Here is a 24,236-nt window from a genome sequence, read left to right as displayed (position 1 = left end):
AGACCTGAAAAGTAAAACTTTTGATTCTCATTGATGAAAAACTCCCTGAGTGTCTGAGTGTTGGTCTAAAGACTCTTAGAACCTATGCTTCATGCTCAGTTCTCTGATTTAATTTCCATTGCAAGTTTGGATGTTTCTGATTCCTGTACTTGATAAGAGTATGCATGGCATGCTATGTGTAGGTCTTGGTCTACATTCATAGAGTGAATAATTACATGCAATTTTTTTTGTATTTTTTATGCCTGAAGTAAAATGAATTACTAGAATAAAGGCTTTTGGCAATAATTTCTAAAATTAGTTGTTTCCATTTTATCTTAAATAGTATACTTTTCTAAACATTGAAACATTACATTTAAATTAAAAATATTTCCATATTGCATTATAATGTATTCAATATTTATTAATACTTTAAGTTTTGTAAAACATTTTACATATATTATTTCATTTGATCTTCACAATCATATTGTGAGATACAAGCTAATCCACATTTTATATTGTACAAACTAAAAATTCTTGTTTCCCTCAAAATTGAGTACTTTTTTAGATTAAATGTCAAAAAATATGTTTTAATTATCCAATTTAAAATGTTTTATAACCCTTAAGAATTACTTTTAAAAATCCTATGTCATCTATAAGATGGAGAAACTAAGACAAAGTGAATGAAAATACATAGCTGATATAAAATGATATAAAGAGAAAATTTTTATATGTAGCAGCAATCACAATTCCTGGGTTATCTCTTTTTCATCTATTCATCATAGATACAGTGCCCCACAATTTGCTCACTGAAGCTAAAGAAATCTTGGTAGGCTTACTTAATGATCCATCCCCAAATCTAATATCTTAAAGCAGAAAGACATGGACCTTTAAAATAGAGTGAGAATTTTCAAAAGATGTAAATCATTTAAACAAAAATTCTTTTATCCTATATACATATCAAACAATGATTAAAATTCATAGCTGCAAAACTATTTAATAAATCACAGAAATTTCAAAATGGAAGGAATCTTAGAGATCATATTTCTACTGCCATAATCAAGGTGACTAAATAAAATAGAATTCAAATGTCAATTTCTTTCTATCAACTTATATTTTCTGAAAAGGATCCTTGATATAAGAATATGTGTAAGATTTTGGCTCATTTTACAAAGCTATTTTAGCCTTGCAGAATGATAACACTCTAGTATGACCAGGTATAAGACCTACTTGGTGTGGTAGTAAAATTAAAAAAAAGACAGCAAACTTCTGGCTTTCTGGTTCCAGTCATTTTATCTTGACCTGTTGCTGTTTTGTGTTTCTGTAATATACTTTGCAAGAAATTTCTGTAATTCATAATATTCCCCTTACCTACTCAAGACAGAAGGTGAGAAATCAACTGAAAAAAGCATAACAAAGATTATGTTCAAACAGACTTGTGTCAGAGCCAACTTAAATTTTCAGGGTATATTAAGAAAGTGATAGAGAAGATGTTTATAATTCAAATTAAACTAAAATATATTATGTATGTGTGTGTGTTTATCTAATTGTTAAACATTTACCTGCACTATTGGATGAGACTATTTCTCTTTATAAAACTTCTTGTCCAAAGGTATCTTCATTCTGTCTTGACAACATAAAGAAAAGAGCAATCATTTTATTTATAATTAATTCTCAGATGCCTTGATGCATGGAGGGACCAAAAGTTTTAACTTCACAAGATCTTGAACCCAGGACCATCTCATCCTCTCCTCCTGGCATGGCTAAAGATCACTGTATTTCAGGCTTTGGTAACATCCCAGTTGTATCTATTCCCTATTCTTCCCTTTACAGAACTGAGCTATTTGCTCCTGCTCTGGTTTGGGATATGGATTCAACTATCTTTGGCAATTCTGATTGGCATTAGCAACATCAACAAGCCTTCCCTTACTTCTGCCCCAGATTTTCCTATTGCACTTCCAGCCTTAAGTGTCTCAGCCATGAAGTCAATTCTTACATAATTAAAATAAACACCAAATCAGAGGCCAACTGCTTTTAGCATCAAATGTCTGTTCTAATTCTACAAAACCATCATTAAAATTCACACTGGATTAGAGAAGTTTGTCAGCAAAATAGAACAAAATAGCCAAAAAATCTATTGAAGACTACATAGTAGGCTATGAGATTTGGAACTTATAAAGACTCCCATTTTTTTAGCTATATTAATCAATTATTAATTGAAGAAAACTACACTAAGAACATAGGAGTATAAGGAAAGATAGATATAACAGATAGTAACCCTGATCTTAAATAGCTTGCAATCATGCTAGAGACTCTGTGCATATAAAACTGCTCATGAACATTTTTAGAGAAAAATAGACAATATGTATAACTTTAAGAAGTTTAATCAAAATGAAAATGATAATAATAAAAAATGCCAAAGACATGGCATGTAGAATCATGGGTAGAATGCTAATTTGGAAGTAACGAAAACAGCTTCAAATCTCACTTTATGCTCACTGGTTTTATGACCCCAGTCAACTAATTTGTGGCTAGTTTGTGCTATGGTTAGAGCACTGACCCTAGAATCAGGAAGACCCTTGTGCAAATCTGGCCTCAGATACTTACTTACTGTCTGCATGATCCTGGTCAAGTCATTTCACTTCTTTTTGCCTCAACTTCTTTATTTGTAAAATGGAGATGATAATAACACTTGCTTCACAAAGTTGCAGTGAGGATCAGTAGAGATAATATTTGAAAAACCTTAGTACCTGGTACATAATAAGTCCTCCTTAAATGTTAAATATTATCATTAGTTATCATTATTATTTGTATTTATTTGACCACTCTGCCTCAACAACTTAGTCTAAAATATTAAGCCAAAATTATGTTGTCCTTGTCCTTCTCTATTGGTGGAATGAGTTCTCATACTAGAAATTCTGCTCTTTGACAAAAGTCACAGACGCTTACCATATAAATGTAATAATAAAAATCTTAAAAGACAACATGGTTTAATTACTGAAGAAATGACTTTGAAAGATCTTTGTTTCAGTTCTATGACTTCTCAATGTTTTAGGCAACACTCCAAGAACATAAATGTGGAAGAATTGAAGATCTGCATTGAGAGAAGTGGTTTCTCCATCAAAAAAATCACAGGTCTAGACCATGTCCTCTCACACCTCTCCTTCCTCAAAGTTAGGAGCATATTTAGGTTTAGAAAGGAATTTTCTCACAAAATCCCTGTCAGGGAGGGATGGATAAATTGAGTCTATAGATGGGAGGTGAGGACTAATATCACAAAGATTAAAAAAAAAGGTCCATGAAGATTTAACTAACTGGCATGAAAGTTTTCAGTGAGGCAGGAAATAAGAAATGAGGTTTTCAAGAAAGGGAGAAATAGTAGAAACTACATAGTGGAGAGTTCTGATCGAGGGCATGGCATGTAGCATTAGCAACACCAACAAGCAACATTTAATATACAATCATGATATGTTTACCCCAAAGAGGAATTAAAATATTGGAAGTCTATCATCTTTGAACAACATTTAGGCCACATATATTCCCTTAGACTGGGGCCACTCAGAAAATGAATGGGGGAAAATTATGAAAGTAATCAGGGCATGAAAAATTGAAATTACACAAATATAAGCAGAAAATGACTCAGGAAAAGAATCCAAGGATTAAATTATAACTACAAATAATATGGGTTAGGTTGGGATTACTTGGAAACTTCTAACCTGGTACCATGTTAGGTTCTATTTAATCAGAGGTTATAGTTTATCTCAAGCATATGAATAACTGTAGTTTCCTCATATGTGACATGAGAGATGTAAATTTTAACATACTTCTGAGGCTTTTCTTCCCCCAATTCAGTTCTCCTCCCTTCCTGTAGCTCACTTAACCCTTCCTCTCAGCATGCAAATTCATGAGTAAGATGGATTTTTTTTTGCTGTTGTTTTAAATACTAGAAAGAATGATGGCTTATAACAAAGAAAGAAGAAAGCCAAAAGAAAGTTTTCATGTATATTCAATGCATAAGAGACAACTCAATTTTTTTTTCTGCATATGAACAACAGATTCTTTCACATTTTATGTTATTTCAACCTCTATAAAACATCTTCCCTTCAACCATATGAGAATACAAGTATTAATATTGCCATTTTATAGATAAAAGAGTGATTCTTAGATGATTAAGTAACTTGTTCAACATCAGATAAATAGAAGCTAGAAACAAGATTTGGACCCAGATTTCCTGAACTTTGAATTCAAACTTTATCAAATATTACATGCTACCTTACCATCATGTTATAAACAAAGAAAGAGATAATCACAATGAGTAATCATAAATTTAAGAAGACAGAAAAATGGCCTGCAGAAAGCAATGTCTCTAAGTTAATGAATCTAACAAAAAATTTGTACTGACTAAATGTTTGGACAGATGGGTGGCACAGTGGAAAGTAGAGTCAAGAAGACCCCTGGAGTCAAGAAGACCCCTCTTTCTGAGCTCAAAGGAGGTCTTAATAGCTTACTAAGCTATGGAATGTTGGGCATGTCACCTAACCTTGTTTGCTTCAGGTTCCTCAAGTGTAAAGTGAATTGGAGAAAGAAATGGCAAACCATTTCAATACCTTTGCAAAGAAACCTCCAAATGAGATCACGAAGAGTTGGACACAATTGAACAGTTACAACAAATATAGTATTTAGAGAGGGAAAGTCAATAATAATCTTCATTTCTTTTCTCTTTTCACAGTGCTACTTTATCTTTAACATAAAATTTTGGTGTGATTCTGGGACTTTACTTTAAAACATTTTTAGAATTTTATTTATTTATTTATTCATTTATTTATGGCAATGGGGTTAAATGACTTGCCCAAGGTCACACAGCTAGGCAATTATTAAGTGTCAGAGTCTGGGTTTGAACTCAGGTATTCCTGACTCCAGAGCTAGTATTCTATCCACTGTATCACCTAGCTGCTCCAGCACTTTACTTAAAGTAAATATTTTATTTACTTTAAATAAAGGCTAATTGAGATAAGATGTATCTAAATCCCATTTGGGATTATTAAAAAATAATGGAGAGAGTTAACATATGGTAGCAGGACAATCTTAGAGTCTAAAAGACCCTTTGGTGTGATAAGATGACAATTTTGATGAAACTCTAGAAGTGGTCTACTCATCTTTCCACAGCTCTTGCTTTGGATATGATGTTTGCTCTGGTCTCCAACTCTATCCCCAAGTATCCTTTCTATGTTAAAGTAGTTTTCCTGGAGTTCTTTCTTGACCTGACTCTCTCTTATGAACAATATCTAGCATAGTAGCCTAAAACAAAAGGAAATCCGTGGATAATAGTTTAAATTTTATTTGAGGGAATTTGATTTTTAAAATTACTTAATAACAAAAAGATAAACCTAGCTTTTGAGCTTCTAGTTAGAACAAATTCATAATAGTAGGAGTTAAAATCTAACTTACCTAATTTCTATGTATTCACTTCAGCTTCATGCAATACATAGTTAATGAAGCTTATAGGAAATAGGATGGAGAAACATTTTAAAGAGAATATATACATACACACATATGTGTGACAAGAGACTATCAGCTAAATACTTTCAATAAGCTGGTTGATGAGCAAAAAACCTCCATTCACTCAACACAGATCTTCAATTCCCATGGAAAGCATTTTCCATCATTGCTACTACCATTGCTAACAAATATTTCTGTTACTGTTGGTGCTTGTATGACTCTTGGCATTTCTTACATAGTGATTATAAAACTCTCCTCCTGTATTAAATCCTTACTCTAGCTCATAATCCACAAGAGTCAATCTGTTAGCAGACTGCAAACAGTCTCTTCTAAGGGCTTGAACTTTTGTATCCGTTGCAGAGAAATCCTATCTGAAAAGAAAATTACATGGGAAAACCACAAGTTTGGCATGAAGGTATGGTGATTGGGTAGCAAGATTACAATTATTAGAATATCTGCTGGAATAGAGCTCTCTTTGATAAAAGCAAAGTAGCTATTAATTTTCTGGTTTGTTTTAGTCATTTAATCCAATTGAGGTTCTCCATTAGGGTAAATGGCAATTCTTGATCTGTTTCTCATCAATAAAGAGGAACCTGTAACTAGAGAAGCAATCATGGGAGGCTTAGAAGGCAGTAACCTATTCATCTTATAATTTGTGACATAATTGAAGGAAACTAAATGCTGTATGACATGAAGTCTAAATTCAAAGAATTCAGAAAAATAGGTAGGCTTTTATGTTCTAAAAATGTAAAAAATTAACTGAACAGTAAATTCTAATTATTCTAACAGAAACAATTCCAAAGAGGAAGAAAAGGGTAAGTTGTCTAGAGAGCTCAATGTAGATTAAAAAAATGAAATTGATCAATCAATTTAGATTTTTAAAAGACACGTACAGAGGTAGAAAACAAGGGTGATAAAATAAATATTTGTTTTCATTCCAGCCATCATTAAGGAGAGAAATCATATTGGAGAATTGGTCCATCATTGCCACTACAATAACAACTCTTATCCAACAATTGCCTTGAATAAACAGATGAATGCAGAAATCTTGAGAGTAGTAGCATCTCCAAAACCACTGGTTCTGCTTCTAACATAGACTTCCAGAGCTTTCACCCATTCTCTGATAAGAAGAATAATCATGATATTGGAAAGGAAAGTACAAAATTAACTAACAGGGATTTAAAACAATACAGGATAGAGATTAAGGTAATTTGTTTTCTCTTAGTAAATTACAATCATCAATTCCAAGGAATTTCTGAAATATTTTGATTATTTAGAGATGTTCCATGAGGATGAAAATCTGATACTGCTATACTGCTTTTCAGAAGGGGAAGAAAGATAAAATGCAAACTATAGACCAGTGAAATTCTTGGAATACATAATATTATTAAAGGAATAGTCACTAAACATTTAGAAAAAGAAGCAGTGATCACAATGGACCGAGCATATCTTCATTAATTGAGTTAATTAATTTTTTCATTTTTTGACAAAGTAATTAGATTAGTAAATCTGGGGAATGAGCATCTAATAAAGTTTCTCAAGCTACATTTTTATATGAGAAGGAAAAAATACGAGCTAGATGATAGGACAATTATATAGATTCAGAACATGCTAAATGTTTATATCCTAAAATTAATCATGGACAATTTACTCTCACATTGGAAGGGAGTTCCCAATGTAGGGTCCCAGAACTGGTACTGTCTTTTGAACATTTTAATCAATGACTTGGATAAAGGCATAGATGGCACACATATCAAATTAGTACAGTGCACCAAACTAGCAAGAATAGATGATAATCAGAATCCTGTCAGAATAGATGGTAATCAGAGTTCTGTCAGAATCAACTTCAATGAGATCAAATTTGTATTTGAACTTGATCAATCTCCATTTGAAATACTGTGTTCATAATAAAATCAATTCTGTCAAAATTAGAAGAAAAGCTGAAAGCTGGGAAACAATCTTATGCAACCAGGAGTTCTGATAAAGGTCTCATTTCTAAAATATATAGAGAGAATTGCATCAAATTTATAAGATCACAAGTCATTCCCCAACTGATAAATGGTCAAAGGATATGAACAGACAGTTTTCAAATGAAGAAATTAAAGCTATAGATAATAATATGAAAAAATGCTTCAAATCACTATGGATTAGAGAAATTCAAATTAAAACAACAAAGATGTATCATTTCACACCTATTAGATTGGCCCAGATGAGAAAAAAGAAAGATGATAAATGTTGGAGAGGTTGTGGGAGGATTGGGACATTGATGCGTTGCTGGTGAAGTTGTGAACAGATCCCTTCTGGAGAGCAATATAAACCCTTGCATTGATTCAGTTCCTTTCACTGACTCTATCCCTCCTGTCAGGTTCCAAGGATCCCACGGAAGCTGGACCCCCCGCAAATATGGAACTATGTCCAAAGAGCAATAAAACTATTCATACCCTTTCACCCAGAAATTTCAATTCTAGGACTATATCCAGAAGAAATTGTAAAAAATGGGAAAAATCCTACATGTTCCAAAATATTCATAGCAGCATTTTTGGTAGTGGCAAAGAATTAGAAATTGAGGGGATGCCCATCAATTGAGGAATGACTAAGCAAGTTGTGGTACATGTATATTAAGGAATATTATTGTTCTATAAGGAACCATAAATGGTCACACTCTAGAGAAGCATGGAATGACTTATGGGAGCTGATGCTGAGCAAAAGGAGTAGAGCCAAGAGAACGATGAACAACCTTAATGGAAGCAATTCCTCTGGACAGTCCAGAGAGTTATGACAACTGTATTTGATTTGTTATGGATTATATTATCCCCAACCAGAAGAAAAAACAAAATAAAATATAACACACAGAAGAATAAACAACATTTCCAAATCTGAACACTTTCTAAAAAATATCTCATATGTATCTCCTTTAATCCTAAATCCTCATTCCAAAAATTACTAATTTATAAATGTTTAACAAAATATGTGGGAAGGGTGGGTGGAGAGAAATTTTGTAACTCGAAAATATACATGTACAAATGGATAAAAATTAATTACTTTTTTAAAAAAAAGAAATACTCTGCTCAGTCCTCATTGACACATTTTAAGAAAGATTTTGATGAGTTGGTTAATATCTAGATGAGTGTGACCAAGAGGAAGGGGGACTTACTCATAAGCCTGAGGACATTTAGCCATAGTCATGATCAGATACCTACATGCAGAACAAGTACCAGAACAAGTTTTCCCTTGGATTAAATATGTTTCACTCAGCATCTGGGAAACAGAGGTAGCAGTAATGGGGTGGAAGCTGTAAAGAAACAAATTAGATCCTGATTATGGTGGGGGGGGGGGGTGGAACCTTCCTAAGAAGCAGTGCTATAGAGGGGTGGCTAGGTGGTGCAATGGATAGAGCACTGGCCCTGGAGTCAGGAGGACCTGAGTTCAAATCTAGCCTCAGACACTTAATAATTGCCTAGCTGTGTGGCCTTGGGCAAGCCACTTAACCCCATTTGCCTTGCAGAAACCTAAAAAAAAAGAATGAAGGACAAACATCATCCAACAATCATGAACATAAATGATCTTAATTACCAAGTTTAATCTTTACTCATAATACAAATATCTTAAAATACTGAAAAATAGTTTCAGGGGTCAGGAAGAATTTAATTTCTCTGAATATATTTGGGGGAGCATAATTTCTTATATAACTTTGCTTCTTATTTTTCTGCCTATTGAGAGAAATTGTTTGATATTTATTATAATTTTAATAACATAAATGATAAGCAGTTATATAGGCCTTCTGAAATTCATGGCACAACTATATTATCTTAACAGTTTATGAAGAATTAAAGTCTTTTTAATAATATATGAAATAAGTTCATTTATCTCAGATTAAATTACTTCAAAGATATTTTGCTGCTTACTGTGAGAGGAATAAGCATTTTGCAGGGATATATTTAAGACAATGCTATCTTTTAGAGTTTGTTCTGGCTCTAGGAGACAAGAAGGCTGAATTTTAAATTAATAAAACCAGGACTTGCCTATGAATAACTAAACAAAATTGAAACTTTAACATTGTGAGAAAAAAAGGTACAGTGCTAATCTTTTACCAGATTGTCACTCATGTCAAGGAGAACTATAGTTTCTAAGTAAGAACAAAAACCACTCTCGTTTTGGGCCAATTTTTAAATCTGTGTAGGTATTTAGAGATCCCTATTATGAATCAGATGCATGTTCTCTGTTTCTTTGAAATACAATTTTAATCACATTTTTAGATAACTACATGAACCTGATCACATATTACAAAGAGGCAATTGTGGCAAGATTTCAAATCACTGACTAGTGCTTTCTCCTTTACACTCCCACCTAGAGATATAAGCAGAGAATTTGGAATGGAAATTTTTATACAACCAAGAAAATGTGAGTATTTAACATTAAAATGTGTGTTATTCAGGCATTTTTTGAATTGTGTCTGACTACTTGTGACTCCATTTGAAATTTTCTTGGCAAAAATACTGGAGTAGTTATTTCCTTCTCCAGTTCATTTTATAGATGAGGAAACTGAGGCAGAATTAAAGGACTTGCTCAAGGTCACAGTGATTGTAAATGTCTGAAGCTGGATTTAAATCTAAGAAGATTAGTCTTCCTATTTCCAGGCCAGGCACTCTAACCATCTCACCAACTAACTGCCCAATAATAAAAATAGCAATGACCTTAACAATAATACCAACATCTATCAGTAAGCAAGATTTAGCAAGTATCTACTATATGACAGGCACTGTATTAAGCACAGGGCAATATAAGAACAAACAATGAAACAATACCTGCCCTCAAGGATGCTATATTCTATTGAAGGAGAAAACAAGCAAATACAAACATATATGCAACATAAACAAAAAGTTAATGCATATATATGTATATATATATACATATATACACACACACACACACACAAAGAAAGCTTTCACTAACTCTTCATCTCCACTTTCAGGCTTCTGTGGCTTCCATCAGACCTCAGCTATTGTTTCATCTTCTGTAAGAAGCTTTATTTCTACTCCTCCTTAATCTGAGCTTCTTACCCCTGTTGATTATTTCTAATTTATTCAGCATATAACTCTTTTATAAACTGTGGTTTACATGTCATTTTCCTGATTAGACAGTGAGCCCCTTGAGAACAGACTTTTATTTTTGACTTTTTTTGTAACCTCAGCACATTGGCAGAGTGTCTGTCATAGTAGACTGGGGGTGGGGTTAGGAGGGAGGGCAGAGAGAGAGGGAGATGGGACTTAATAATTACAAATTGATGTTAATTTGAGAGGGAGATTGGAATCAATCAAGGAAGATTGGAAAAGACTTCATGGATTGTGATATTAGCTTGCATTTATACAGAGTTTCAATAAACTTTAAAAATCTCTTTACATATTTTTCTTCTCATCTGATCCTTACAATAACCCCTTGAAGCTGATAGTACATAAGTTATTATCCTCTTTTTTTTTGAAGTCTAAGGCTCATAAAGATAATTGACTTGCCTAAGGTCATAAGCCTTGTAGGTAGCTAAAAGCAATGCTAAATTGCTATACCTACCTTGTTCAAATTCTGACTTTGAACAGTGTCATAGGAAATGAATACACTGAGCAAATTATCAAAATATCTCAAAGGTATCTGGTGGATACAATGGGCTGCTTGTGAATCCAAAGAGTGGTGAAAGGAGAGAGTAGTCTAGACCTTCATGGGAAATTGGAGTTTTTGCCCATTTTATTAGGAGAGGAAAGAATATGAATTTTTAGATTGCTTGTAATTAAAGAAAAAAATACCAAAATAATGAATATGAGTATGAGGTATGAGTAATGGAAATTAAGAAAAAAGGAATATATATTCATTACTACTTATACGCCAGTCTAACTGATTCATATCTGACCACTGGAGGCAGATTGACTCTGGAGGAGAAATTAAGTCTGGCAACTTAGGATAGAACTTCCTCACTTAAATCCCATTCACTTTTTGGACATGGCAGCATCCCTGATGTTAAGATCTTCTCAACAAACACATCTTCAATATCATTATTTGCAAAAGAATAGAATAGAAGGATTGGGTATTTATAATGATAGGTAGAGATAGAAACAAAGGAGAGAAGGAAGAACCTACATATCATTTAAAAAGAATGAGATTATCCCCCAGTCTACTGACATCCCCTTAGCTTTCCAGATCTTTACTACAAGAAAAAAGTTGCTATAAAAATTTTAAACTGTTACATTTCCAAGTGCTTGTAGTCAACATTTCTGTCATCCTCAACCAGCATGTCTGAAATAATATTAATTGTATTTCTAATGAGAGTATTTATATAGTGCTTTTAAATTTGTAAAAGTACTTACAAATGTCATCTCATTTGATTCCACAACAACCTTGTAAGTTATTATGTCCATTTTACAAATGAGGAAACTGAAGCTATAATGTCATTTGCCTCAAGTTACTTGTCCAGCTAGTAAATGTCTAAAGCTAGATTTTAGTTTAGAACTTCTTCTTGATTCCAGATCTAGAACTCTGGGGTTTCCTGGTTGCCTCTAGAGGTTATAGGACTTGATCAAATCGGGGCAGGAGTGCCACCAAGATTACTTTACTTATAATTTATTTGTTGAATTCTTCATATATACATATATATATATATCTGTCTTATGAGGATAGGTCTTGTTAGTTTGAAAAGGATAGCAAGCTTTTGGTATACAATTCTAGTCATCTTATCATACCTTTATCATTAGTATTATTACTATTATTAAGTATATAGATAACATTCATATGACATTCAAATATTTGCAAAAATGCTTTACAAATATTATTTCTTTTTCTTGTCACAATCCTAGGAAGTAGGTGATGTTATATGCACATTTTGTAGACGAGAAAACTAAGGCAGACAGAAGTTAAATGAATTGTCAAGGATCAAAATACAGCTGTTAAGGGTCTCACACTGTTGAACTCAAACCTTCTTGACTCCAAATCCAGAGCTCTGTCCACTTCAGAACTTTATGTCACCATAAACTTCAATTAAGAATTCTGCTAGATTGTCTTTAGATGGCCAGAAGACCTTCTAAGACTATTTTATGTGAATTAAGTCAACTTGTAAAGAGGCATGGAAATGAACCTCTTCTAAAAAAGGGAAAACTATCAATTCAATGGTCATTCAAAATTTGGTGATACATAAACTAGCTTTAAAAGAGCAATGCCAGCAATAAAGGTGGTGGTGGTGGGGCACCTAGGCATATTAGAAATATCGCTGCATTCCATTCCTACTAACAGGTTACCCAGATTAGGTTATGTAAAACTTTGGGCTTCAGTTTTTCTCATCTATAAAAGAAGAGGTGTCCTTCAAGACATGTATGGCTGCCTAAAGGGATAAAGTACATTGCAACTTATTAGGAGGGACTGGTGAAGAATCCAGATAGGGAATCTGGCCCTGATAAACATTTTTTCAAAGTAGATAATCTAAAGTCACAGTGCCCCCTTGGAGAGGTTTGGTTTTTTCCTATATATATTTACCCCATGTTAAGGGTTGTAGATGATCCAGAGTCTTGCCAAACTGGACACACTACTCTTCCACAACAGAATGTTAGTGTAGGAGGCCAATATTTAATACATAATAAGAAACTTGTTTGTGCTGAATAGCTTTTGTCCTCCAAAGACTTTCTTCACTTGCTTTTTTGACACTTATCAGTCATTTCTGACTCTTAGTGATGCCATTTAGGATTTTCTTGGCAGAGATATTGGAGATGTTTGCCATTTCCTTCTCCACTCATCCTATGGATAAGGAAAGTGGGGTAAATCAGATTGAATGGTTTACCCAGGTCTGAAGAGTTTAAAGTCACATCTGAACTTAGGGAAAATGAGCCAAGCAGGCATTTTATCCACCGTGTCACCTAGCTGCCCTTTTTTTGTCATTACTCTTTCTCATCTATAAAATAGTTGGTTTAGACCAGCTATCCTTACGTCCTTTTTAGCTTTTGATTTATGATCCTGTCCCTCTTTTTAGTTGTCTGACTGTTCCTTTTCAGTATCTCTTGCTGGATCATCCACTATTTATTCCCCAAACACAGATGTCTCCTGAGGAACTGCCCTGGATTCTCTTCTCTTTTATCTATAGCCTCTTTTTTATTTTTTTGGTGAACTCAGCGGCTCATGTGGATTCAATCACCATTTCTGTGCAAATAACTACTAGAGCTATATATGTAGGTCTAATATCACCCACTAGACATCTCTGAATTTTTCACGAATATCTCAGAATCAACCTATCTTAAACTTGTGTCTCATTCAAGTTTCCCTCTTTCTTATGAGGAATCATCATTTTTCCTGCCCAAGTTATATGCTACAAATCACATATTTTTACCCCCAACTCATACCTAATCAGTTTCCAAGTTTTATTGACTCTCTCACATTCATTATCTTGTATCTATCCTCTTCTCTTCACTCATATGGCCACCACCCTCATCTATTCACTTTTTCAGATCCTCATCTCCTCTTGTCCAGACTAATACAATTCTCTCCACCTTGGTTCTCCAGTTCCTAGTCTTTTCTTTCTCCATGCCAACACCCATATCCATAACTGCCATAATAATTTTTCCAAAAGCAACAGTATGACCATGGCACTCCTCTGTTCAGTTATCTTCAAGGACTGCCTAACTGCCCTTAGGATAAAATGCAAACACTTTAATTAGATAATAAAATCCTTCAGTCTCCAGTCAATTTTTTTTAACATTTCACATAACTCTATTCTAACCAAATTAGCTATTTCCCCAATCCCAGCATTCCAGTTTTCATCTCTCATCTCCATGTTTTTGTATGCAATGTCCCCTTCACTAGAAATGCACTCCATTTCACCTCTGCTCCTTAGAAAGCCTAGCTTTCTTTAAGACTCAGTTTAGCTATCTCTCCCTCTTATAGGAAATGTTTCCTGCTCTTTCTAGTTGCCAAGGTTTTCACCCCACTTAAATTATTTTGAATTGATGAACAATAAGTTTGTATGTTAAATATCTCTCTTCTGCCTTCATCTGCATCCCTAGCATCTATCGCATTGCTCTGCAAAAAAGGAAATGCTTCAAGTTTCTTGGATTGAATATACTTTGAGACTTGTGATTATAACTTTCTTGAAAGACCTGGGAAATTAATTCATTCATTCTTCAAGATGTCTGTGTGTGTGTGAAAATTTGTTGAATTTAATGCTACACATTTTTAAAAATTCTATTTGTTTAAGGCAATGGGGTTATGACTTGCCCAAGGTCACATAGCTAGTGTCTGAGGTCAAATTTAACCCAGGTCCTCCTGACTGCAGGGTCAGTGCTCTATCCAAAGCATCACTTAGCTGCCCCTATTGCTACACATATTTCTTCACTTTCTAAATGCATGTTGAACTGGGTATATGTGGCATATGTACATTTATCCTGTTTCATATCTGACCACTTGACCCCAATGACTACAGAGGAGAAAGTGAGACTGGTGATCTTGCACAGCATCCTCTCACTCCAATTTAAATTGATTTCTTGTCACAGCCTCATATCTTTGATATCATGATCTTCTTCTTCAAGAATGAAGGGAAAAAACATGATACACTCAACTACTATAAGCTTCAGGCAAGCAAGGTCTCTATCTTAGTTAAACTATTGTAGGTGCTAGAGTGGTTAGAGCTCTAGGCTTGGTATCATGGAGATTTGGGTTCAAATCTTGCCTCAGTCACTTAGTAGTGATGTGACCTTTGGTAAATCACCTAATCTCTCTTAGTCTGTTTCTTTTCAGCTGTACAATGTAGGAACTAGATTTGTGCTCTACTACTTCTTCTAGCTCTTAATCCTAATATCCCTCTAATCCTACTTCACTTTTATTCATTACCCACAACATTAGCTTGTATAGAATAGAGACTTAAATAATTTTCAAGTTCAATAGTGGTCCTAACATTGATTCTAGATCTTTCTGGGAAATGTGGATCTAATTTCAGTATTCCTGGAATTTTATATATCCTGGGAATTTTGATCATACTATATTCATATTTTCAGTAGGAAGTACAATCTGGGCATTGGACACATGCTAACTGATGTAAGATATATATTTCAACTTTCTCCTGATTTATCATAACAGATGATGGTAGGCTACTAAAGGAGACAAGAAGTTGATAATATTATTGACTTGACAATAGAGTGATTGCCATCTTTTTAGTTGAGCCTCACATAAAAAACAATAAACTATTCCCCTCTCTACCCCAAATGGTTATTATATAACTTATAATCTAGTCAGGCTGGAGGATCATAGTTCAAGGGAGGATATTTTTCCATTTTGGAAAGAGTTGGTAACAAAACAAGACTTATTATGTTCTCCTCAAACATAATACAGATTGTTCATTATCTATAGGTTGATTTTATCTCTCTTGAGAAATACCATGCAACATGGCTTTCCAAGATATCATTTAGTGGAAAGGAAACTCACTTTTATTTTTTATAAATGCAATCATGATGAACCTTTAAAGATGAGACTGTGTTCTCTTTCACAGAATGAAAATATACTAGGTCTCCATCTCAATTTGAATTACAGAGAGCAACTTTAGAAGAAATGGTTTTAAATTGATACATGTGATAGCATATTCTGACTCTAAAGATTCCAAAAAAGACAAAGTGGAATTGCGGAATGTCCTCCCTAAAGGATCTTTTGATTGGAATCGATTCTCAGTTGTATAAGGAGATTCTAAATGTGATTTTTCACAAGAGTAAAGGGCAAAATTAAGTGCCCTTTCACTTAACCCGATTATTTTTGAGCTTCAATTAAAGTCAAAGCAAATTCTGAACCAAATACAAGTGAGCAAACAATTAGAATCCTGTATGATTGCCTTGTTCATTTTGCTTCCTTCCAATTAAAGGGTAAGTTTGGTAGAAGCTTACCTAAACAGGGACCATAATATAGGTTCCTGAGGATGTGCTGTTGTCAGTGTTGTTAGAACTAGTTCTTGTGATACACTGGGGATTATGTCAGAGAGCAATGTCTGATAACATGACATTTTAGAAATAAGATAAAGAATAGCCAAAACATACTCTAAGGAATAGCCAGGTACTATATACTCTGTCACCTCTTGCCCCCAAGGTATATATCAATGATAGAAAAGGGAGAAGGGAAAAATGCTCCTAAATATTAAGTTCTTACCAAGATGTGTAGAAGAATATAAAGGAGAAAAATTCAACTTAGAGGAAATCATGAAGAACTTCCATTCTAGAAGAATAGTAGATGAAATTTTTTAAAGAAGGCAATATTTATGCCTTTATTCCTCCCTGCATCTCCCCAAACTAATTTATCTTAAGCGTGGGAAGAAACAACTTGCTGGCAATTTGAATACTTGACAGTGCACCAAATAAGAAGCAATCACAAAATACATTTCACACCTAAAGAAATCCATAGCTTTGTCATTTTAGAACAATCTTCCAAACCAAACTTGATTTCCAATTAGTCAAGTAACAACACTAATCTTGTGTTTTCCTACAGAATGTCTTGTTGTTTCACAGTAGTCCTTCCAGTGTAGAATGGGAAAAATGCTAAACATATTTCATTGATTCATCTTCTGTTTACGTGGCTATTATCACTTCAAATTCTGTAAACAACCTATGACAGAGATACTCAATTTGGTTTTATATCAATTAAAGTTCCAATATGTTCATCTCCTACTGGATCCTACTGGGTATATTATGTATGCACATATATTTATATATGTATTTATGCTTTTTTTAAAAGCAAGGAATATATCCCTTTCAATTAATTCTCCCTTTAATGCCAATGCATTTCTTTAATAGGTTTCCATCACTGAACAAACAGCTCCCTTGCTTCCATTCTCTCTTTGCAGGTTGTTATGAATTGCTGTATTTGCTTTTAAAACAGCCCTTTCCTTTAACAGCTAACTTTAGAGAAAAACATTAATTTGTATACTATATGGAACTCAACAAAACCAATCAGTAGAAAATTATTGTCTATGAAAAGCAACACAGAGAGAGATACTTGTGAACCTTCCTAGATCTACTCCCTGAAATATCAGCTAAAGGGATTCACAGAAGCAGAGGACCAGGTGAATGCATATCTCATAATGCTTGAAGCAAGTCCTACTGAGAAAAAAAGTATTGAAATATGCATTATACTCGTCCACTAATTGGAATATAGGGCTGCTTAACCTCCCAAGATGATTATACCTCATCTAATCCCTTAGAAATCTATTTCTGAAGACCAATTAAAATCATTCCTAATTGGTTTCTTTTAATGATAAGTTCCTTCCTTTAAAATCAACAAAGCATTCATCCAATCTCTCCACGAGTACTTCTATTAAATGAATTGCTTTATAAACATATTCTTCTAAAGATTTTAAAGATATTTATCATTCATTGTTTCCACCCACCTTTCCCTAAATCCCAGCCTCATTTTATACCCATTTGCTTTGTGTATTCTTCTGGTTTTAAATCTGACTTATATAATACTTGCTTAAACTCTGGTTTAGGAACTTAAAAGTTATGAAAGTTAGATAGTTAGATAATCTTATTCTGTCCCATGACAAATTTCTTTTAAAATCTTAAACCTGTGGGCAGCTAGGTGGCGCAGTGGATAGGGCACTGGCCCTGGAGTCAGGAGGACCCAAGTTCAAATGTGACCTCAGACACTCAATAATTACCTAGCTGTGTGACCTTGGGCAAGTCACTTAATCTCCATTGCTTGGCAAAAAAAAAAGAACAAAACAAAATTTCAAAACTTATTAAGCCCCAATGTTTACTATGTTTCAAACTGGGATAACTAAACCTTATTGTTGAGATATGTCTTAGATGGCAGTACTGATCATGAAACTATTAGTAAGACCTAAATTTGAATCCTGCCCCAGACATTTAATAGTTGTACATCCTTTGGAAAGTCACAAATTCCCAGCCCCAGCTTCCTCTTTGTTAAAATAGGGATAATAAGAAAACCTATGCTCTGGAGTTGTTATAAGTCTCAAATGAAACACTATATGTAAAGAGCTTTGCAAACATTAAAGCACCATACAAATATTAGCTATTATTATTATTACACTGCTTACTTTCAAACTTAAAGTGAGCATCAAAAAGTCCTTAAAATTTCTTCAAGGTAAAATAAACTGAAAAAAAGGCCTGTTGCATTATAGTATTTTTAAAATATGTTTTCTTTATAGGTGATTTATTAGGTGATTTGCCCAAGGTCACACAATTAGGTAGTTATTAAGGCTGGATTTGTTATGAGGCTGGATTTGAATAATTTGAATAAAGTCCTCTTGACTCTAAGACCAGTTCTTTATCCACTGTGCCACCTAACAGCCCCTGCAGTATAAAACTTTTTAAGAAATAGGAGGTAAAGAGGGATTAGGAGAAGCAATTCCCCAAATTAAATACAATGATAAAACATGTCAAGTTAAAAATGATAAAAGAATAATATCATACAATTTACATAAAATTCACATATCCCCATATATTCTCTAGTAATAGGGAGATATCAAGCGACTTGTCCAAAGTCACATGGCTAAATTCCAGAGACAATATTTGAACATAGGTCCGCTGACTCCAAAGACATTGATCTTTTTACCATGCCTGGCTTTTATACCCCACTAACCTCGGATCCACCCTCTTGTCTGGCTATATTCTACAATATATATTCTATCATTTTAGTGATATGTTAGAGCATGAAGCAAAGGCAACAATATATTTTGATCAGTCACAGAGCAGAGTTGGAAGGAGGTTCAATGATCATTTTGCATACATAAAAACCCTGGACAGTTCAAGCCATTTTTGAACAATTCTAAATATTAAGACATTTTTACCCATCATCAAGCCTAATTGGTTTCTAGGTAAATTCTCTCCATTGCTTCTGGTTCTGTCCCATGGTGCCAAAAATTGAATCCCCTTTTTAAGAGAACCCTTCAAAAGCTTAAAGAAAGTTATTGTTTCAATGATCACATGAAATTTGTACAGAAAAGCACAAGAGAAAGACAAAACATTGGTAACAGAACACTTTTCCTGTTGATTTTCACTTGGCTATTTTTAGCTATGTGGCCTTGTCTAAATCAAATATTTATGCCTCAATTTCCTAATCTGTGAAACTAAATGATTGGATAATATTTCCCCCATGTATAAGACACACCTTAATTTTTGGGCCCAAAATTTGAAAAAAATGTATTACATAAAGTCATTGAACTCAGATTTTATCCATCATAAAATTCATATAACTTCTCATCACTGCCAAAACTCCCATCCGTCAGCTCATCCTCATCTGTATTTGATGACGAATCACTGTCTTAGGAAAGGCTTTGACTGCTCTTCTGCCTGTGCTCTGGTCTGTGTTGACCACAGGCTCTCCCAGGGAAAATCTGGTGCATGGACACATGCTTAGTCCATTCTGTTTCATGAACCTGAAGCACTGATCATTTAATCCTTTGAAATCAGTAACTTCTTTTTCATCAGCAATTCTTCTGACCTCCTGTTGAACCATCTTTGTGGACACAGGGAAGTCCAATGGCTCTTTGTTCTTCAATTCATCTCTTCAATTCCCTCTCTAACTCAGGCCACTTTGCTGACTTGCCTCTTGTGGCCTTCTTCTGATGGGGTATTTTCAATAGGGTTTCTTCTTCCCATAGCCAGTCTTAGATTGTTTTCTCAGTTGAAGGAGGACCAAACTGAAATTCAGCAGCGCAATTTCCATTAACTTTGTCCAACTGGATCACTTTGAACTTGAATTCAGCTCTGGACAAAAATCTTTTCTGAGTCATTTCTGGGCAGAACATTGCAAAATATCACCTAATATACTGGTAACAAATGTGAAACAATGAGCACAAAGACAGCAGCACGAAAAAGTAGGAAATGCAAATAAAAAAACTACAACCACTATATAAGAGGCTCCCAGTTTTTAGAAGTCAAATTTTTCGAAAAAGGGTGTGTCTTAAACAAGGGGAAATATAGGTATTGTCAAAGTAAAAAAGAAATGCATAGAAAACTACAAGTTAGAACTGTTTGTGTTATATTATAATTTTTCTTTATTTTGTTAAACATTTCCCAATTACATTTTTTTTTTAGTTTTTGCAAGGCAATGGGGTTAAGTGGCTTGCCCAAGGCCACACAGCTAGGTAATTATTAGGTGTCTGAAGCTAGATTTGAACTCAGGTACTCCTGACTCAAGGGCCAGCACTCTATCCACTGCACCACTTAGCCACCACTCCCAATTACATTTAAATGTAGTTTCAGTCACACAAGTAGAACTTTGTCATTCAGCTTGAGTCTACAATGAGGTTGACACTTTTGGATTAGGTGACCACTAAGGCCCTTTCTAAATCTCTATTTTTCCTGTGTCATAATATAAAAAAATTTTTCTTAATTCCATACCACTACAGCCCCAACACCAATCCAAAGATCCCCAATTATTTACCAATACTTGCTAAATATTCTTGCACCCTCAAATGGAATTGGTAGTTGGTAAATACTTTCATCTGTAGTTGCAGATGAGAAACAGTTGATAACAAGGAATAATGAAAACTTGTCAAGTAAATCAATGTTTTGAATAGATCTTGAATCAATACCATCAGTTGATCAATATGAATTTATTACTTTACCTACCAAGAGTCAAGCAATATAATAAGGTTTGGAGATGCAAAGAAAGGCAAAAGGGCAGTTTCTGCCCTTGAGTAACTTACAATCTAATGTGAAGACAATAAGCAAACAAATATGTTCTGGTAAGCTATACACAGGACAAGTAGGAAATAACAGGAGAAAGGCATTAGAAGGAAAGAATATGCAGAAAAGAGAGTGCCAATGTTAAAATTCAAGAATTGAGTTTTGGAAGAAACATTTTGTTTGCTTGACAATGAATATTTGTAAGAGCTATATTCAAAGAAACCTGAATTGAAGAGGGAAGAGTACCTGTGACCAAGCTAGAGTTAGCAATCAGATATCCAGAAACACCAGACTGGGAGGGTTTATTTTCTCACTGGAATTCCTGGAAATTCTTTAATGCACTGTTTAATTTTATGCATAATAAATAGAACTTTTAGTCAAATTTACAAATTCAGGCACAATAGGCAAAAATAACAGAAAGATTATTGGGATTTGGAATTGTGGTACCAAGGGTTTGAGTTCAACTGTTCCTTCAAATCAAATGACTGGCATTTTCCTTATCTGCAGAACATAATATTAATTTCCCTTATGATATGAATCCTTTCATATTTAAAAAATGAACTTCTAAAATAATGAAATTAAAATATAATCAATAATAATATATAAGAACACATGAAAATTTTCTTTCTTCCCCCACATCCCCTCCACTTAATGACTAGGAGGTAAGTTTCAAATTCTAGCATGATCTCTTAGCCTTCACTTCCTATTCAAATGACAATGTCACAACCAAGACACTTATATTTTAAGCAGATTAAAAGTTAGAAGAACAATTTGCAATTTAAAAAGTAAAAACTTGGGACTAGGTATTTGGGAAGATTTTCTAAACACCCATACAATTGCATGTCCAGGGATTCAAATCATAAAGTGCTTCTTATTCAAGGTGCTCTTATAAAATTAGATTGATCTGAATTCTGGGACATGAACAATGGCAAGTTGACAAAGAAGGAGATGAGATAATGTGCCAACCTAGTCAATTCTTATTTCTCATTATATTTCTGCAATAGTAGAAGTAAGTGACTTCTTCACCCAAAATTTTGGGTTGAAGTAGAAGAGTCATTTCAAGTATCATCAGAATTCTGTTTTATTTTAAAGAGTCTGAGTTTCTCTCTCTCTCTCTCTCTCTCTCTCTCTCTCTCTCTCTCTCTCTCTCTCTCTCTCTCTCTCTCTCTTTTTTCCTCAGTTTAGAACCTGTCATTCTCAACTGCCAGGTGGACAAGGTGACCTTGTAAAAGGGAGAGTAGGAAGCATTTTGAGTCATGGCAGCTCCTTCATATATATTCCCAGGAGTTGGAGTTGCGGGGGAGGGGAGGGTGCTCAGAGTCATCTTAATGATCTCCTAGTTCTATTGAAGAGTTCATTTTAAATAATTCTTATCCTTCACATGAGGAATGGCATTTCCATCATTTAAGTAGAAACATTACAAGTGGTCACAGTTACTTGAAAGATGACTTCCCCAAGGGAATCAAGATTACCAATCAGAAGTTTCCAAGAAGAGAGATGTTAATCCATACACACACACACACACACACACACACACACACACACACACACACATATAATTATATAGGCACATACACAATATGAACACAAGACATTGGTTTTATATATATATATATATATGTCTATGCACACACATTGATACCAACATATATTTATACACATATATATATGCATAGGCAAAACACATATACATACACATATACATATTTATAAATATATATATAAATATACCTATTTAATATTTACCTGTACTTGTCATACAGTCACAAGTACCTGAGATAGAATTTGAAACTTCTGACTACAAATCCAGAATTCTTTCCTCCATGGTACAATGCCACCATCAGTCAGTAATGTTTTCCCATCATCTCCCAGGAGACTATAAATTTTTTGAAGCCAGGGATTACATTTTGCTTTATCCTTGAATTCAAAGTCCAATACTTAAAACATAACAGATTCATATTGGTTTGTATTGACCCAAATATTTCTGGATTCAAGGGAAAATAGATCCAGTTTTTGTTTTTAAATTTTTGAAAATAGTGTTAGAATATTCATTAAAAATAAATATTCATTAAAAAGTATGAGACATCTCCTGTACCAAGATACAAAATTTTCAAACTTTGCTCTAGTGCTTAAAATCTAATGAAATAGTAGCTGGAGTCAGTCAAAAGACATTTATTAAGCACCTACTATATTCTAACCACTGGGAATATGAAGAATGGCAAAGGATAGTCTATCTTTGAGGAGCTCACATTCTAATGGGGTAGACACACATAATGATGTATGAGACATAGACTGGATGAATTGGAGATAACCAATGGAAAGAAGTCTTTAGCATTAAGAAATAAGGAAAAGCCTCTTATGGAAAGACTCAAGGAAAGGGAGAGGGAGAGAATTCATTCTAGGCATCAAGGACCATCAGAAAAATTCCTGGAATTAGACAACTGACTGTTTTGCATGGGGAACATCAAAATGATACCCATTATTCTCTGTTATGCACTACATGGGCTTTTAGTCTCTCTGATTTCTTGCCTGAGTTAGATCAACATAAGTTGATCTATTCTTGTCACTTGTTTTCAGACACAGTGTCTTGTGTTTACCATGTGTTCCTTAGAGAGTAGATTGCCTGAGGGATCATATCTATATCTTTGTAATTAAAAAGTGTATCATTGCTTTAGAAAAGATGTACAATATTTGAGTTTTTCCTCAGTACTCCAAAACTCAAAACATTTTAGAATTTTTATTAACACATTAAGTAGAGTCCTGTGTTCAGAACTAGATACAAAGAAACAAGTCCTTTGCAAAGACAAAGGCAAAAATTGCCATCTCTAAGGGAAAGCTTCACCTAAGACTGACTGGGATACTATCAGCAGAACCATTACTAGTTGATGCTTAAAGAAGAGAAAACAATCAGGAATTACACACAGGAAAAGCAGCATAGCAGAAGTAGATTGATGCCATCTACCAGGATCTGAGAACAGAAGACAACACTGCCTGAGGAGAGACTACAAGAGTATCAATAGCAGATATATATCAAAGAGCCATATAACGATTTCTATTCTGCTGCTAAGTGACTAAGTGTACATTTGGTATCTGAAGAATTATTTTCTACTA

General features: G+C 34.1%; 1 protein-coding gene across 6 annotated transcripts in view; it reads right to left on the bottom strand.

Annotated features, from left to right (window-relative positions):
• The window catches only part of MARCHF1 (membrane associated ring-CH-type finger 1), a 663,738-nt gene that overhangs the window by 444,057 nt on the left and 195,445 nt on the right, over positions 1 to 24,236 (bottom strand). The gene's annotated exons all lie outside the window — the stretch shown is intronic.

This window comes from Macrotis lagotis, chromosome 3, assembly GCF_037893015.1.
Source record: "Macrotis lagotis isolate mMagLag1 chromosome 3, bilby.v1.9.chrom.fasta, whole genome shotgun sequence".
NCBI lineage: Eukaryota > Metazoa > Chordata > Mammalia > Peramelemorphia > Peramelidae > Macrotis > Macrotis lagotis.
The sequence above is the reverse complement of the archived record's forward strand: the minus strand, read 5'-3'. Positions and strand labels throughout refer to the sequence as shown.